Below are 13,964 nucleotides of genomic sequence, written 5' to 3'. Positions count from 1 at the left end.
TGATGTAGGATGGCCTCACTCACATGCCTGGTGATTGGCAGGCTGTTGATCAGGGCATCTTGATTATTCCCTACTATTTTTTATAATCTACCATATTCGCACTTAGAGGCTCTGATTATGAAAGAGCTAGATAACTATTTGTCAAATTCCACCATTCTTTCTGTCTCCCATATTTGTACACACCACGCTCACCATCTACCTTCTTTGTAACGTTATCCTTTCCAGAACAGGGGTGTGTATCAGAAACTACACTTTACCTTATTAATGATAGTCCTACTCCAGGACTGCTTCTCTGAGATCACACCCAGACTAGTTCACAAAACTCAGCCACTCATTTGGAAATACTCTTTTAGTTCTCCCATGGCTGGTTAATTTGGTTCACAAAACTCAGATATTCATTTAGAAATACTTTTTCACTGACTTTCATGGTTAGCTAACTTCCTCCATAAGGTGTGAATTTTACCAATGTGAGACTCAGAGACTGTTCATTGCTGTTTTTCTGTAATTCCTTGAAGGTCTGGAATAAGCAGAAACTTCACTGTTCTCTCCTTTACCAATCACGGGGCCAAAGTGGTTGATGGGTATAAGCAGAATTCAGAAAAATCATAACTGCCCTAGCCACACTCTTTCATTCCTCATGAAATATAGGAGTACATATCACCAAACATCTGAGCTAGTTCCTCTCGTTAAAAACCACACTGTTTGGAAAGAGTATAAAATTAACTGCTAAAAATGCCTGTCCTGTTCTCTGGGATAGTGGACGCTGAGAGATGTTAGCCTGAGGGAGACAGACCGACTCAGGGAAAAGAATTAATGGAAGCACATGGCTCCCACGGGCAGGAAATGCTTTGATAGCCCTTTTCCTCTTTTTGTCTACCGGGAGAGCCTGACAATGGACTCCACCTTGGAGCAGCTGCTCTCTCCCGGTGTGATGACCACAGCACATTTTCCTTGTCAGACTTGGAGTCTGCACCAGGAGTGCTCAGGAAGGGACACACATGATGTTGGGGATCTGCCCTTGAGCCTCTGAGCTGCGCGATGGGTGGAGACCCTCATCCCTCAGACACACGTTGAATCCCTTTGGCACACGTTTCAGGAAGGCCATCTGCTTCTGTGGTTCCTCTGTCCTTTTGTTAGGACCCACCTGAATTTATAAAGAAATTACCAGAAGAACACTAAGCCTAAGGCAGTGCTCTTTTAAACCCTGTTGCTCAGTGCCATGGTCACCCTACCTGGACCTCTGTCACCGTCCACTTGAGGATTGTTGCTGTTGATGGAGTTCAGGGCCTTTGCCTCTTGCCCTTCAATGTGTCATTTACATTAAAGCTAGATTTAGCTTCCTAAAATGCCAGTCCACACACACAACTTCCCCAGTCAAAGCTTTCAAAGCCTACCCACTGCCTCCAGTATCTAGTCCAACTTCCTCAGCCTGGCATACAAAACACTTTACGATTCGGTCTCTCTTAACATCATACCCATAACGTGGACTCAATCAAAAAACATTTATGTAGCATCCATTATGGGCCAGATTAATTCCTACCAGCAAAGTGCTCTAAAGCATGCCCCTCACTCCCCTTTGACACACTGTCTTCATGGAATGCCCTCACCCTTACTGCTGCTTATATAGGTGCTACTCGTCCTTGTCCTGGATCAGAACTCATGTCTTAGGAAGCTTTTTGAGGCTTTAACTCATACCAGGCACAGCTAGACATTGTCTTCACCACCCATGAGTAGTGGCATGTTCTGCCTTTAATCGTCAGTGACCTCTTTATAAGTCAGTGGAAGTGGAAGTCTTATTTTCTATTGAGAAGGTGCTTAAACTGCAGTTTGTTGCTGATGATGTAATCAATAATCCCATGTTTTGTTCAGAGCAGAGAAACGGACTTAGGGACTGGGGATGCTAAGAGCCAGTGGAAGGGAAAAATGCTCAGGCACAAGAAAGGGAAGGTAGAAATGCCTGGCATTCAGTAAATAATTATTGAATAAATGAACAAATAGATAAATGATTGACGACTTTGTCTAGCTACAATATTGAGCTATAAGTAACTTAGGAATAAGCTATGGCTTCACTCTTAATGATTGCATAGCTACGACTTAGTTCAGTTCAATGATTTCTTGGTTCAGGAGATGCAAAGATGAATAGGTTCTGTTTTAAAATATTAGTGGTTGGGTTGAGGGAGGGAGGAGGGGAGGAGGGCAGACACATAAACAAATTATTATAACATAGGGCAGCAAGCACAGCAACAAAAAAATACACAGGATCACACGATAGCAGTAACTCAGAAGAGAAAGCCGTTAATTCTGCCTGGGGAAGTATTGATTGGCTGGAATTTGTTCATGCCCCAGTTTGATTGAAGATTACTGACTTCACTACAACCTTTTCTCACTCTCTGACCAGCCAGTCTGCCATCCATACCCTGCTCTGTGCTCCAATCACATTGCCCCAGGTTGCTGTCTTCCTACAGGCCCACACTCTGCTCCTGTGTTCTAGCCCAGTGCTTCTCAAACTTTGATATGCATACAAACCACCTGGGAATCTCGTTAAAATGCAGGACACTGCAGGGGTCTCAGCATGGCCTGAGACTGTGCATTACCAACAAGCTCCCAGATAATAATGCCAATGCTTCTGGTCTGCTAAGCCAGCATAGAACAGCAAGAGTACTGTTGCCTCCCTGGAACACCCTTTCCCCAACTTATTCAAATCTGCATCATCTTTTATGGCCTAAGTCAATTGTCTGCCCTATGAAGGTAGTTCCTAAGCTTCCGGCTTGCTCATCAGTGCTTTCTTTTCTGCACTCCCTGGTGGTATTTCCCTCCAAGTCTTTTCCTCCAATTTTCCCTAATTGTTAGCTTCTTGAGGAAAGGACTTGATCTAATTGCTCCAAACTCCAGAATCGTGTCTGTTACAGAATTGAGCCTTAATAAATAGTTGCACAGTTGAATTGGAGTTGAACTTGAAATATGATTGCATATGCAATAAATGTGTGTATGTCTGTGTGTATCCCCTATTCGATGTAAACAGACCAGATCAGTTTAGTACTGTGTCTCCAGAAATTATAATAAAACATGGATTATAGTTATAAGGTTGGGGATAGTCACCTGCAATATAAACATAATGACAGTAAGACTTTTTTTTTAATTGAGGTCATAATAGTTTACAACATTGTGAAATTTCAGTTGTACATTATTATTTGTCCGTCACCATATAAGTGCTTACCTTTATCTTTTGTGCCCACCCCCAGTCCCCTTCCCCCTGGTAACCACTGAACTGTTCTCTTTGTCTGTGTGTTTGTTTATCTTCCACAAATGAGTGAGATCACATGATGTTTGCCTTTCTCTGTCTGGCTTATTTCACTTAATGTAATACCCTCAAGGTCCATCCATGTCGTTGCAAATAGGACGATTTTGTCCTTTTTTATGGCTGAGTAGTATACCATTGTGTGTGTGTATATATCTTCTTTACCAACTCATCAGTCGATGGGCACTTAGGTTGCTTCCATGTCTTGGTTGTTGTGAATAACGCTGCAATGAACATAAGGGTGCATAGGTCTCTTTGAATTGCTGATTTCAAGTTCTTTGGATAAATACATAGTAATGGGATAGCTATTTTTGATTTTTTGAGGAATCTCCATACTGTTTTTCACAGTGGTTGCACCAGCTTGCATTCCCACCAGCAGTGTATAAGGGTTCCCTTTTCTCCACACCCTCTACAACATTTGTTATTTTTTGTCTTGGGGATTATAGCCATTTTATTGGGTGTTAGGTGGTATCTTAGTGTAGTTTTGATTTGCATTTCCCTGATGATTAGTGATGTTGAGCATCTTTTCATGTGCCTATTGACCATCTATATATCTTCTTTGGAGAAATGTCTGTTCATATCCTCTGCTCACTTTTTGATCAGATTATTTTTTTGTTGTTCAGTTGTGTGAGTTCTTTATATATTATGGAGGTTAACCCCTTGGGCAAGACATTTTCTTTCTTGTAGGACACCGAGTCCACAAAGCCCAGGCTTCTGCCTTGCACATAGTAAAAAATCAATAAATATTTGTTGAGTGCTAAATGAACAGAGACAGAAGGTACTGAATTTCAGCTCTGTGAATAATCACAATGTTAACCCCTAGAAAATCAAGTAATTAAAGCCATATTAAGATCTTCATTTCTCTGGCCTAAAGTAAAAACAAACAAACAAACAATATTCCAGGCATTTCCATTCAAGAAAAGAAGGGCCAAAATAATCTGAAAATCTTCCCCCATAGTGAATACACATTAAATATATTTTTTCTCTGAATGTATCTTCAGATATAGCAAGAAAACAAAATCTAAGACATTTTTCCATGTGAATTCTCTTTTCCCCTAAAATATCAGATTGTTTTAGATCAACAAAAGGCTTTGTTTTTTTTCCATTAAATATCAAAAAAGTCACTTAATTGCAAACATAAAAGCTTTTTGCTTGCCTCGCCCTTCAATTTTGCTGATGAGGAAGATTTTGCAGCCTTACTTGGTACCAAAATAGCTCTGTTTTGCTGACCATTATCATCTTCACAGGGCGGAGCAATGATAATGAACTTAGAACACAGGAAGTTTACCATTCCACAGGATTAAAATAGAATTTCTTATTACAAAGATATCTCTCCCACAAAGAAAGCAAGTAGAATTTCTATTTTCTTGAATTTCTTGACATTACTATGCTGTATTAGTATATTAAGATATTCATACAATTCACACTTGAGAAACATTGCTTCCCTGTATATTTTTACTTGAATTATTCCTTGAAAATAACTCAAAAGTTTCCATTGCCTATTAATCATTTTGGTCACTAAGGCTTAGCTGAAGCCACTGTTATAAATAATAAGCTTTTAGGACTCCACGTTTTTCTCTAAAGAATTCAGTGGTAAAATTATTTTTAAACGGTGATTTCAGATAGGAGATGAGCCAGGAATAACATTTGCTGAGTGCCTACTGTAAAATTGGCTCAGTAGAAATGGAATCTTATTCCATCCTCAGAATAATCCTTGTAGGTATCTATTGTCATTCCCATTTTACAAATGAGGAAACTTGGGACCACAGAGGAGCAACTTGCCCAAGGTCTCACCTAGCAAGCATGGGAAGCAAACATCGACTTGTCTTCGTGACTCCAAAGCACACATACTTTCCTCTGCACCAAAATGCCTTTAGAAAGCTACTATCTAGTTTATTAAAATGTTATGTCTCTGGGTAAAAAGTGCAACATGCAAGGATGTCTGCATCTTGGATAATACAACTTTACTTTTTTCATCCTTCAATAAATATTTACTGGATTTCTACTATGTAATTGGCTTTGTGCTAAGTGCTAAAAATAGAGATAGAACATAGTGGTGTCAGGAGAGAGAGACAATCCAAAGACAAATGCAATTCGAAATTGCCAACATTCAACCACTTTTGAGTTACAAAAATGTCAATTTCATAAGATATATACTAAAGCCTGTCATCCATTAAAAAGAATTGCACACTTTATTCCAACTATTCTAACTTAATATTTTAGAAAGGAAAACATTTCCATGTTATTTCTCAACATTTTGATTATATTGGATATGTAAATAAACTGTTTCTTTTGGTTAAATGGAAGCCTATATCCCCCTGAGAACATGGCACTCAGAGCAGAACAGGACTCTGCATGAGCCCACACTCTGAATTTCCATCTTGGCTCTGTCACTCACTAGTTCTGTGACATTGGACAAGTCATTTAACCTCTCGGCTTCACTTTCCTTATTTAAATAATAGAGAGACTTTCACCTGTTTCGGAGGCTCGTTCTCCAATAAATGAGTGAATGAGCACTTGTTCAACAATTTCCACCCTTCCTGCTCCCAATCCCTTGTCCTGATTTAAATTTGAAGACATTGGAACAGAAACAACCAACTTCTCAAGTTCCAAATACTTCAATTTTCTTCTTTTACTATTATTAAAATTTCTTCTAAACTTTTTTTGTAATATTACCATTGCTCTAGGGGGGAAAAAAAGGCAGTTTGATACCATGCAAAATATTTTTCAAAGATCCTTTCTTTGGCACTGTTGGAGTCAGTCTCAAACTGACTCACCCATTGCCAGTCCCAGGGCTTCCCTGAGAAATGCACTGGGATCGTGGAGGTCCTCTCTGCAATGCAGGACTGACATCACAGAGCCACACCAAGCTGCTCATGGCTGAGATCCCTCCCAAGTAAGTCTGATACTGCACTCAAGGCGTCTCCGAAGCTAGCAGGAAATGATTCAAAACCAGGGCTAGCCAGAACAAGTGTGGCCGTTTCCTGTGTGCATAAGATGATAAAGGGCTTGCATCATGGACCTTCCCTGAATAGCCTCTCCGTGATTCAACAGGTTCCAGATATTGTGAGATAACGGATATCTTTTGCGTGGTGTGCTTTTGTAGTCTCCATCTGAGGACAAGCGGTACCCAGGAGTATAAATACTCCACTTTCCTACACCTCCCCCTTAATGTTTAAATGAGATGAAGCAAACTCAGTTTAACTAATATACATGCAGTTCTTACATATTAGTACATATGTAGTCAGATACTGTCTTAGGCTATGGGTATAAAGCTGGGTTTGTAGGAACAAACATTAGTCACAAATATAAAGAAACATGTCATTTCAGAATGTGGTAATGGGTCTGAAGTACAGGGTGCTATGACAGAGAATATCAAGGGAGATCTAAATTACATCGGTCCTTAGTGAGAAAGATATTTGTTAAGTGAGATCAAAATGATGTCTCAGGCAAGTGAAGAGTGGGAGGAAGAGGCAGAAGGGCTTGGGTGTGCAAAGAGCCTGGGTGTGTGCAGGGTCTGGATGTGCAAAGGCCCTGAGACAAGAGAGGTGACTTGGTCGCTTAGAGGAGTAGAGAGCAAGCCCGGTGCCTTAGGTCACGCTCATGCTGTTTGGATTTTATTCTTATAGCAAACAAAAGTCAGTGTTTCAAAGAGAAGGATGGCAAAATGGATCCATATTTTAAAAATCTCACTGTGGTTGCTGAGTGGAAAGTAGGTAAGATAAGGGGCAAGAGCAGACGTGGAGAGAATAAGAGAAAATGCTGGCAATGAGCATAAAGGGAAGCCTTAATCAATCATGTGGAAGAAGTGGCTAGAAGGGCAGAATGGGAAAAGAATATGTCAAAGAGAGAGTAGCTGTGCAAAGACCTTGGGATATAGCAAAAAAGGTCAGCAGGGCATGAAGCCAGAGAGGTGGCCTCAGCAATGACTTGTGGCAGTTAGAGGATAGGAGTGGTGGGGAGGTGACATGCAGACTGATGGTGAGCCTCATACTTTCTTGTAAGCTCTAGAACAGATACCCTCATTGTCTTCCTTACACCCAATGCCACACTGATCAAATAGAAGCAAATCTGGCTCATGGTGCAGCTCTGACTCCCACCCAAAAATTCACCATCCAATTCGCTGTGGCCCTGACCCCCATCAGCCGCCATGTACCCTATGGTCAAGCAGTAACACTCGGACGTTCAATGCCCAAAAGTATACCCTTTGACAGTTGGGTCTTCGGAGGGAGCAACCATATGTGAATAGCAGGGACTCTTCATTGTTCTCTACAGATCAATGAATATGCCTCCTTGGTCACTCATGGAAAGAGCTGATCTTACTGAGGAACACTTGGCCCTTTGAATGTGATTTGTAAGACAGAGATGACTCTATTCGTCAAAGGTCTCCCTATGACCAAATTTGGCCTTTGAGAACCGGTCAGAAACATTTCATATGAGTCATGCCTGTTTGCCTCATTTTCTGTCATTAGTTGTTATGGAAACCACACAACACAGCTTAAGGGTTCAGAATTCCTGCAGTTAGCCTCAAACTTACCGGTGGTTTACACAGCAAACAAGTTTGCTTACTTTGTTAATCTTTAGCTACTTCCTGCCCTGTTCAAATGGGAAGCTGAAGAACTCAATAGTGCCTAGAGCCCATGCTGCTCTTTTCTCTTGAATCAAAATAATAGACAGGCCCTGTGTGCTGCCCTGAGGATGGTACGGATCTTTAGAAGAGTTCCCAGCTACTTCCTGGGTTATCTGATCATTAGATCAAAGCTGCTCCCTTGCTAACACAGAAACTGCGCATGTGAAAGGAATTAAAGAATTCTTCACACTGTCTTTTTTTGGGTTCCTCCCAATCTCTTGGCAAAATCTCCAGTCAAATCTTACTAGCCATCGGGTTTACTTTGGGAAGTATGCACGTCAGAGAGACGCTTGACAGATTTTTGCTACTTAGACTTCTTTGATGATATCTACGCATCTCTGAAACTCAGACACAAGAAGGATTTATGTTCATAGTGCCTCCTGATTATTCAAAGACCCATGGTATGCTTTGTGGCTTCTTCAGCAAGGAATTTTAATCAGACAGATCTGGATTCATAAAATAGTGATATTAACATCTATACCACAGTTGTTATAAAGAGTAAGCAAGTTAAATGGGCAAATTACTTAGAATAGTTTCTTATCCGTAGTAGGTAATCGATGTGAATTACCTTTCCTTTTCCATTAGACTAGCTGCTTTGTGGCCATTTTGCTGCTTACTAGCACTTCAGTTCCACGTGGACAGGACAAATAGTGAACTAAGAGAACGCAGAATAATGAAAAAGAAAGATCCAACAGTTAGGAGAGCCTGAATGCCATTACAGTGGCCAGCTAACTTTAGCTATACGATTTAACTCAGGCAAGAAACTTAGCTTCTGTGAACTGTGACCATAAACTGAAGGTTGGAGTAAACAATCCTGAAGCCAGGCATTTTGAGCAACATGTATGACTACTAGCCCCAATGAATTTATGTTTACCTTTAAAAAATTGCACAAAAGAAAGAGAAAAGGTGAAGAAGAGATGAACATGGAGGACCGTGACAGATAAATTTGGTGGAGTGGACAAGTCAAATTATAATTCAATTTTCCCGTCATCTATAGCCCATGCATGCTGATGAGTCACAGTGACGATAATAAATTCAGTTTGACTGACTTATGCCCTCTCACCTTGTGGGAACTTGGTCTCTTTCGACGTCACACGTTTCTGTGAGCCTGCCGTGTTTCACCTGTGCTCCCTGTAGTCTCTCACGTCCATCGTTTCATATTTCTCGCTAATGTTGGCCACCTGTGAGGTCACATAGGGGAGGTCATTCCTCCCTTATAGTGGCATTCTGTGTGAGAACACTTGTGTCCACATTCTTGGGCGAGGCAGCGGGCAGGGGCGGGTGTTTCCTCCTGGTGTTTCAAACGCAGCCACTGCAGGTGAAAGCTGAAACAGTGTTGCTGAGTTCCAGCAGGCCTTGTTGGGGCCAGGCCCATGCTGCACTCTGCATAGTTAGGGGAAGAACAGCCTCTACCTTATCCCTTTTAACAATGTAGCACTTGGACATCCAGGTGAACTCTTGGGCCCTGTGGCCTGTGGTTTCTCAAGAAAAGCGCTGTTTATTGCTTCTGTCTACAGACCTCTCTTGTAGAGCTCAATACCAGTCCATGGGGCCAGAAGGGGGACAAATACTATCTTCGACCCACCTGTTCTGGTTCTTCCTCTCTTCTAGACCCAAATGTTCAGGAAAATTAATCCTTGAGGGTCTTGCCCATCATTTAGCAACCATGTTCAGATAGGTCAGGATATCAACTTGACTTCAAGCTAGGACCTTCCACTAAGGAAAGATAGAACTTATTTAGGTGAAAAGGAAATTCTAGCTGATGAACAGTAAGAAAATATCATAATGGGTTTGAGAACTTAGGACTGAAATCCTGAAAGATAATAAGAAATAGGGCCAGATTAGCAGAGATACCAAGTGCTAGGCCGGGGAGTTTATAATAAATCTGATGCGCTATGTATGGAGTCATTGTAGAAATGAAGACAGAAATAGTTGAAACTCAAGTCAATTTCTACATTCTATTTTCTTAAAGTTTAATGACTTAGAATTAAATCCAAATCTACTGCGTACTATTGTGTACCTTTGTGCAAATAATGTACCCATTTTAAGCATCAGTTTACTCCTCTGGGTTACTGGGATAATCTACCTTTGTTAAGAGTTGCTGTAAGGAATAAATCCGATGGTATCTGTAAACTCGGTTGGTACAGAGTCTAGCGCACAGCAGGAGTTCAATACGAGTCCTTTTTTTTCTCCTTAGTAGAAGATTAAGGTAACATTGTTTTCACCTTAAAAAAACTAAAAAACAACTTTTAAAAACCAAATTTAAGAATTGCCTATATATTTTAATTGTTCATTTATCCATGATGTACAGCATCAATCATGAGAACAATTTTACTGTTAGAACTTGAGTTAAAAGGAGAAATGGCAAAATTAATCTTCTGACCCAAAGAGCTTTTTTTCTTTCATTCTCTGATGCATTATACCTAAATCCAGATTGGGTATATTACTGAAATGCAACAAATAAAAATGTTAACAAAGATATCTTCCCTTTTAATGGATGTTGTTAGGGATGTTGTTAGAAAATGAGTTTATCACATTCACTTCTTCTGAGCTGTTACTATATTACTTAATTCAATGTGTTCTCTGAGTTTTTCCCTCTAATTTATACACAAAAATCATAGATAAAAAACAGCATTATTGAAATCTAATTCACATAACATACAATTCTCTGATTTAAGGTATAAATTCCATGATCTTTAGTATATTCACAGAGTTGTACAACCATCACCACAATGAATTTTAGGAGATTTTCATCGCCTCTCAAAAAACTTTCACACCCTTTATCAGTCACTCTCCTTTCCCTCCCTACTCGGCTCTCCTAGCCCTTGGCAACCATGAATCCACTTTCTGTGTCTATGGGTTTCCTTACTTTGGATTGTCGTAGAAATGGAAATATACCACATGCGGTCTTTTGTGTCTGGCTTCTTTCACTTCGCATAATGTTTTCGAGGTTCATCCATGTTATAGTATGCATCAGTACTTTATTCCCTTTTATTGCCAATAATATTCCATTGTATGGATATACTACATTTTATTTATCCATTCATCATTTAATGGACATTTGGGTTGTTTCCAGCTTTTGGTTACTATGAATAATGCTGCTGTAGAATTGTAGAATTTTAAACTTAGAAAGTATCACATGGTTTATCCGGTGCGTTCCCTCTCAACTTACAGATATGCTAAAGAAGCATCAGGAAAGGTAGGTAAATAGGCCATGTCTCACTGCTCTTCAGCACAAAACTTTAGCTAGAATTCAGATCTTCTAATTATTTTATGACTGCGTTTCCTCCCTCCATCAATAGTTTGCAAAGTTTTGGAAAGAGAGCCTTGTGCTAACTGTTATAATGAATGCAATGATAGATAAGAGCCATCCTCTGCACCCCCGGCAATATATAATTCACTGAGACGGTGATTGTGTCTGATTTTACTCATCTCTGAAACACTTATCTTACTGTGGAGCACATAATGAGTCTATAACAGGGAACAGTGTAATTGGTGCATTGAAAGAGCTGAATTCACCAGGTATAAACATACAAGCAACTTCGCGTTTGATTTTTATTTTCCCCTTAAGCTTGTTCATTGTGGTAGTGTTTTTTGTTCCATACTCCTAGATAAAAACTTGGATAGGCCCCCCAAAGTTAAAAGCCCTAGAGTTTCTTTATGCCACAAAACAGTCTCAACTCAGTCCTTTGAATGCTGAAGCCTTGCAATGGTGACAGGTTCCATCTTCACTGGAAGCAGAGTTTTCTCTCCCACCTAAGGCTGCAATAGGCCAGCAGCACACAAGGGTTAGGGAGAGACAGTCCCGGGGAAGTGGAGTATTCCCACGTGCTGTTATAGGGTGGCCCTGTGCTCTCTGGGGCTGGCAGGGGACTCCACACCTCTTCCTTTCGTGGTTGCCATTGCAGGCTCTTTAGATAACCTCTCTGCCACATCACTGGGGGGCCACAGTTCCCTTGACACGGACAATTTGCATTTTTGTGACTTGTCACTTTCTTCTTCCTTAGCCACTTAGGTGGTTTCGGCTTCTCTCTGTTGAAGCCAGATCGCTCCTCCTGGTGGCCCAATTGGAAAGTTACAGATATTTTTTTTTTTTTAATAGCTAGACCACTCTGGTTCATTGGAAATACTCATGTGTTCTTCTCCCCAAAGAAGGTCAAACCCAGCTCATCTCTCAGCATCAGGCAGCCATTTCCTATTTTACCCTTTTTATTTCTCAGACCAGTTGATTCTGTCCCTCTCCCCCGGGCTACATCCTGTAGGCCACACGTATTTAGCACGCTAACTAGTTTCCTTAAAGTTCTTCTCTTGATTTGAGACCGTAGAAGAATGCTCCTCCCACCCGGGTGTTTATATGTCTGAGGTTACAGCTCTCTCCATGGAAATACTCCTGAATATCCTTTCTCAAGCCTTTTACTTTAAGTACAGGCAAGTGGTTCAAGAGGCATGGATCTGCTTTAAAAGAAACAAAATTAAAATATTTGAAATTTTGCATCTTGGTTTGTTACTTTACCTTGAACTATCATAGCTACTGTGTTTTGGTGCCTCAAATGTAATTTCCAATTTAACATCTGGTTACACTTCTAAATTGTCTAGAAGGCAGGGTGATGCAATAAAAGAAACACCGGTCTAGGGTGATACTAGCATCATGTTTGGAACTCAACTCCACACTAAATGCCCTGCTAAATAATTTGTAAACATCATCTCATTAACTTCTTGTAACAACTCAATGATATAGCTATTTTGATCTTCATTTAATATAGAAAGGAATTAAATCTTCATAGGTTATCATTTAGAATGACATGCTGAATGTACCATATAGTTAGAAGGAAGAAACAGAACACCACCACACCACCCCGCCGAATGCCTTAGATAACAGAAGCAAATACTATCTTACATAGTGGTTACTCCAGAGGTAGGGCAACTCCAGTGTTAGTCAACTTAATGGCTCAAAGATGTGCCAAGAATCTGGGTTCTTTCCATATTTCCATTCTGCATCCTTGGTACTTGAGCCCATCCTAGGCTCATTCCCTTTCATGATCAAATGTTTGCCACATTTTATGAATCACATCCAATAAGACAATGCTTAGCAAAAGAAGAGCCATTTTTTCCCTTTAGGAAAAACTTTTCTTAAATCCTCACTCCGGCAACTAAGCAAAATGGTGTTCTGCAGCAAGGAAGACAGTGGAAGATGCAATCCAGGTGTAGCGTGGACACCATGAACCACAAGGGCTTAAGTAACCCGCCTCAGGTGAAAGAGTGGGACGTGAACCCAGGTTTGTTTTGCTCCAAAGTGTATGCTCTCGTGCAGTGCTCTACAGTATGCTGTGTAGCCTATACATCCAGAAGGATAGGTAATTTGGGTTACAGTTCTTGCTGTTATGACACTTTAAGTGAGTATTAACTTCTCAGATCCTCAGTTCTCTCACCTGTAAAATCGGAGTCATGTTCGTGTGATGGTCCATTTGCTTTTTAATTACAGTGGGACTAATAGCACTTTTCGCCATCCTTTAAAATAAGAAATATCTAAGAGTACATGACTTTAGGTCTTCAAGAAGACGCCATTGTCTTGTAAGTAAAAATGCCTATGTTTCAATTATTATTATTTTATGTGTACTTTCTGTGACAAATTACTACATAATGTTGCCAAATAGCTACTCAGAAGATTTAAATATTTACTTCTAGAGACAGCAGTTTTGTGGTGGATGAAACGAATCTCCAAAGTGGATGGATGTATCAATCAATCAAAATGGACATACGGAGAGTGAGGAGAAATTTGGCTTCAGCAGGCTCACACTGTGCTGACTACCATCACCTAGGCCTGTTGCCAAACTTAAGCTGCACTCTTGAGAAAATGCTCGAAGGAGTGCCAAGCGTGTAGCCAGTGAACCACTGAGTCAGACCATCTGAGAATACTACTTTTTAGTTACATTTCTGCTAATGACCTGATCATATTCACTGGTTTGGCTGAACTTTTAGTGTATAGAGGTGTTTGCCCAATTATGGGTGAGGACATGGTTGAAACAACCTCTTATT

This window comes from Equus przewalskii, chromosome 28 (assembly GCF_037783145.1).
Source record: "Equus przewalskii isolate Varuska chromosome 28, EquPr2, whole genome shotgun sequence".
NCBI classification, from domain to species: Eukaryota; Metazoa; Chordata; class Mammalia; order Perissodactyla; family Equidae; genus Equus; species Equus przewalskii.
Note: the sequence above shows the minus strand (reverse complement) of the source record.